Below are 5,960 nucleotides of genomic sequence, written 5' to 3' on the forward strand. Positions count from 1 at the left end.
CCAGTAACAATGGCAGCCATAACGCATAGGGTTGTTATGTGTTGAGGATATGGGTGCTCAGAAGGGACATGAGAAGACAACGTGAGTGCCAGAAATAGCCTAACCTAAATAGCGGTGTGTGTGTGTGTGTGTGTGTGTGTGTGTGTGTGTGTGTGTGTGTGTAATAGATACATACATACAGATGCACACATATACAAAAACTAAAATAAATATCTGTACAAATCAATAATTGTTAAACAAGAAGTTGGGAAGCTGGCTCAATCAGGAATAGACTTGCCATGCAAAGGGTAAAGACCTGAGTTTAGATCCCCAGGACTCAGATTGGATGTGGCAGCCCTTCCATAATCCCAGCACTCAGGAGGCAGAGACAGGACAGTCCCTAAGGCTCACTGGCCAGCAATCTGGCTGATTCACAGAGAGATTCATGGGGTGCCCAAGATGGTTCAGCAGTAAAGACACTAGTCCTGCAATCCTGGTAACATTAGTTTAATATCTGGGGTCCCTTAAAGGTACAAGGGAAGAACCAACTCCAGAAAGTTACCCTTTGACCTCCATGTGCATGATGTAGCAGAAATACAGAGACTCACAATAATAAATAAAAAATTTAAAGGTAGAGAGAAATAAGGAAGACATCTAGTGTTGTCCCCTGGTCTGGGCATATGCATACTCACACGCATGTGCAAGCAGACACACACACAACCGTACACACACTCCAATAATTTATAGAAAAAAAATTAAACAACGGTTCTTGCATTTTGACTTCCCACAAATGTAAGAGCTGGTCTTGGCGGTGTCAGAGAGTGACGGTAACCGGCACACCTCCAGGACCAGCCTGAGCCAGTTACAGCTCAGCTCCCTGTGAGGGGAGGCATGGAAGCCAACTGCTCGATCCCCGTGCCTCGGTTTCCAGCCAGTCATGTGGAGGTAATGGCAGGACCGCCCAGAAGGTATTTAGAGAATCCCACCGACCCTCAGCTCTGGGCTTGGCCCATGGCATGTGCTTGGTGTGGCACACTGCTTACACGTATGACGAAGGTGGGTATAGACGTAGGGGCCTAGCTGTCCAGGCCTTCACATTCCAAGGGGCCCTGGGATTAAGTCCGCACATCCTGCTCACTCCCTCTGCAGTGCCCGATCTGACACCAGCTGCATCCTTACACACCAGGAGAGAGTGTGTCATCAGCTTGTGAGAGCCTGGCCCCAGCCAGCAGAGAGGGTCTGAAATGCTAGAAGGTAATACATCAGCTACGAGTTATCTAGCCCATCTTTGATTTGGGCTTCACTGAAGCATGGCCGATGTCTGGTTATCTTGGGCCCTGTAAGGCTCTCCGGTAAATAGACTTTTGGAGAGAGAGAGAAAAAAAAAAAAGACCTGTCTTGGAAAAACTGAAAGAAATCTCACTACAGCAAGAGTGCATCTTCTCTGTAGCCCTTCCCCCAAAACATGGACGGGGGGGGGGGGGGAGCTGGGAAATGCCCAAGAACAGCCTGGTGGTTCATGTTTGAGTTCCCTCTTGAATTCACCTTTGGGAGCCCCAGTGTGTGCGCCTACAAATCAAACCAGAAGTCCAGCCCCTATGGCTGTGGTGTGGGGTATAGACGTGGGGGGAGGGCAGGCGAGGGCGGGAGGCACAAACTCTGCTTGCAAGTACCCAGCGAGCACACACGCACACGCACACACGCACACACCAGTGGATGCAGACCTCTTCTATGGAAGCTTCCAGAGGTCCATAGAGATCCACGAGTCACACCAATGAGAAGTCACGAACTACAAAAAAAAATGTCAATGAGGGGTTGGGGATTTAGCTCAGTGGTAGAGTGCTTGCCTAGCAAGCGCAAGGCCCTGGGTTCAGTCCTCAGCTCCGAAAAAAAAAAAAAAATGTCAATGAACTAATCCTTTCACTCTTTCCCATCCAAAGAAGTTGACCACCGACCTCAGGGTCATTTTAACATGATAGCCCGAGAGGAATTTTATAGTCAGTGAGTTCTAATTGCACCGATACGGAAGGAACTCAGTGAAGGCAGGTGACCTGCCCAAGGTCACGCAGCAAAACAAGGTGAGCTGAAAAGATCTGCTTTGTGCCGTCCTGCCCTGCCTGCTCCTGGTACACCCCCTTCTCTCTTCTGCACCGATGGGCTTTCTCCCAGGCCCATCAGACTCTTGGCCACGTTCTACCAGAGATCCATTTTTCTTACTGAATCAGGCCGCCATTTGGTCCTGAAAACCTCATAAGTCTTCAATGGATGAGCAGACCCCTTAATCTATTATCCCAGAGCCCTATTTATATATGTTTATCCATATGGCTATATAAATAGGGCTCTGAGACATATACGTGGCAGGTTATTGCTGTAGCATGGTTGTTCTCCCCAAGAGGAAAACAAAGATGATGAACAGCAAAGGCTCTTTCCCGGGCACAGGCTCCCGGCTGATTTATTAAGAGCTAGGGCGCAGTCACATGCTCTGAAGTACAGAATCTATTGCAAAGGGATGCGAGAACAGAACACTCTGAGCTCCAGACACCAGACAAACGTAGGCTTTGGATGGAAGATACTAGGAGCCTGAGCACCTGCCACTCCCGGGACACAAACCCATTATCTTTTGTGAGTGTGTATACACATATATATTGTGTGTATTTGTGCATAAACATGTGTGTACATGTATGTGGAGGACATCTGGTATCTCCCTCAATTGCTCCATATTTTTTTAAACTTTTAAAATTTTATTTATTTATTTATTTATTTATTTATTTATTTATTATGCCTGCATGCCGGAAGAGGGCATCAAATCCCAGGATAGATGGTTGTGAGCCACCATGTGTTTGCTAGGAATTGAACTCAGGACCTCTGGAAGAGCAGTCAGTTCTTTCAATCTCTGAGCCATCTCTCCAGCCCCTGCATCCCGTATTTTTTTTTTTTTTGGTTTTTTTTTTTTTTTTGTTTTTTTTTTTTTTTTTTTTTTTGGAGCTGGGGACCGAACCCAGGGCCTTGTGCTTCCTAGGCAAGCGCTCTACCACTGAGCTAAATCCCCAGCCCCTGCATCCCGTATTTTTATTATGTTATGGTTGTGCTGAGATTGGTCTCAGTACGTGGAGTGCACTATGTAAACCAGGCTGGACTCGAACTCATAGCGATCTACCTGCCTCTGCCTCTTAAGTGTTGGAACTAAAGGGATGCACCACCATACAGACTGTTGAGCTTTGGTTTTGGAGTCAGGGTCTCTCGCTGAATCTCGCTGAGACCAGCTGGCCCTCAGGGTTTCCCTGAACTCCACTGGGATCACATGTGTGCCGCACACCCAGCATTTCACATGTCTCTGAGGACGAGACTCAGATCTTTACCAGTCATCTCTTTCCCTAGCTCTCCCAACGCTCATTTTCTTCTGGTTGCAAGTTTAAGTTAAAAAACAATTACCAGAACAAGGGCTAGAGAGATGGCTCAGCAGTTAGGAACACTGGCTGCTCTTCCAGAGGATCTGGGTTCAATTCCCAGCACCCACATGGCAGCTCACAACTATATGTAACTCCAGTGCCAGGACATCTAACACCCTCATGTAGACATACATACAGGCAAGACACCAATGCACACAAAATAATTAAATAAATCTTTTTTTTAACTAAAAGAGAGGGGATTCATTTATTTATTTATTTGAAAGAAGGGGCATCCAGTCTATCATGTCAGGAAAGGCAAGACGGCAGGAGCTACAGACAGCTGGTTACATTGCATCTGCAGTCAGGACACAGAGAGAATGGGTGTCTGACTACGGTTTCCATGACTGCAACAAAACACTAAGACCCCCCCAAAAAAAGTTGGGGAGGGGGCTGGAGAGATGGCTCAATGGTTAAGAGCACTGACTGCTCTTCCAGAGGTCCTGAGTTCAAATCCCAGCAACCACATGGTGGTTCACAACCATCTGTGATGAGATCTGATGCCCTCTTCCTGTGTGTCTGGGGACAGCTACAGTGTACTTATATATAATAAATCTTTAAAAAAAAAAGTTGGGGAGGAAGGAAAGGGTTTATTCAGCTTACACTTCCAGATCCTAGTCTTATCACTGGAGGAAGTCAGGACAGGAACTCAAGCAGGGCTGGAACCTGAAGGCAAAAGCAGATGTAGAGGCCATGGAGGGATGCTGCCTACTCCCAGGCTGGTCATGGATTGATCAGCACCACCCACACTGATCACTAATTGAGAAAATGCCTTACAGCTGGATCTCTTGGAGGCATTTCCTTAGCTGAGGCTCCTTCCTCTCTGATGTCTAACTTGTGTCGAGTTGACACACAAAACTGGTCTGGACAACAGGAGTTGAAGCTGGGCTATAAAGCCTGAAGGCCCACCCCTAACTGACTGATTTATTTCTTTATTATATATAAGTACACTGTAGCTGTCTTCAGACACACCAGAAGAGGGCATCAGATCTCATCACAGATGGTTGTGAGCCACCATGTGGTTGCTGGGATTTGAACTCAGGACCGCTGGAAGAGCAATCAGTGGTATTAACCACTAAGCCATCTCTCCAGCCCAAGACTCCACTTCTTAAAGATACTATAACCTTCCCAAATAGCACCACTAGCTGGGGTCCCTATCTTAGTGAGGGTTCCATTACTGTGAAGAGACACCATGACCAAGGCAAGTCTTATAAGAACAACATTTAATTGGAGATGGCTTACAGTTTCAGAGGTTCAGTCCATTATCAACAGGGCAGAAAGCATGGCAGCGTGCAGACAGGCATGGTGCTGGAGAAGGAGCTGAGAGTTCTACATTTTGATCAGAAGGCAGCCAGGAGGACCCTCTATTTCCACCCTGGGTGGAGTTTGAGCATAGGAGACCTCAGAGCCCACCTACTCAGTGATGCACTTCCTTCAACAAAGCCACATCTTGGGTTCTCGGAACTCAAGGGGCCTGAGACCACAGGCTGTTCAAATCTGCTGCCATTTTTCAATGGCTTGGTTAGGAAAGGCAAGATTTCTCTCCATATTGTGAGATCAAAGCGGAGGGTAGCAGTAATTTGTTGGTTGAAGGAGCTCCCCGCCATCCGTAGCCGAGGCCGTGGTTCTTTATTTGTCCATTTGTGAAATCTATTCACGGATACCATCATGGCTTGGAGAGAAAGCTTTTCTTGGTAGTGATTTCTATTTGCAGAAAAGTGGCAGCTTCTGAGTGAGCTTCCCCAGGATCGTTTCCTCCTAACCTCACCACTGAACGGAAGCTCAGCCCAGCCCTCAGGCCCGAGAGCCCCCGTCACTGCCAAAACAGGAACTAATCCCATAATTTCTTCAGATTTCACAGCTTTCCCACTGAGGGCCTTACTGATCTCAGAGTCAAACGCAGGCCGTCACATTGCATTTAATCCAATCTACGTTTTCATCCGTCTCAATAATCTTCATCTAGTAGATAAATTCCCACACACACCAACGTACACATTTGCTTTACTTCTAACTTACTCTTATTTGTTGTGGGCTGAGGTCAAACCTCATGCATGTTAGGCAAGTGCTCTACCATTGAGCTACACTCCTAGCCCAGGTGACTGAACTTAACAATAACAAAATATTAACTTTGTTTTTCATAAAGGAGTTTGGGAAGCTTTCTCTCTCTTTTTTTTTTAAATATTTATTTATTTTGTATACGAGTATACTGTACACTGTAGCTGTCTTCAGACACACCAGAAGAGGGCATCGGATCCCATTACAGATGGTTGTGAGCCACCATGTGGTTGCTGGGATTTGAACTCAGGACCTCTGGAAGAGCAGTCAGTGCTCTTAACCACTGAACCATCTCTTCAGCTCAAGAAGATTTCTTTGAAGAAAGAAAGAAGGGATATAGTATATTTGTTTAAATAAATGTATTCACTATGTATGGTGGCAAAAGTCTTTAATCCCAGCATTCTAGAGGCAGAGACAGGTGGATTTCTAGTAAGTCAAGGCTAGTCTACATAGCGTAAATAAATAAAAGTATAATAGTAT

Source organism: Rattus norvegicus, chromosome 10, assembly GCF_036323735.1.
Source record: "Rattus norvegicus strain BN/NHsdMcwi chromosome 10, GRCr8, whole genome shotgun sequence".
NCBI lineage: Eukaryota > Metazoa > Chordata > Mammalia > Rodentia > Muridae > Rattus > Rattus norvegicus.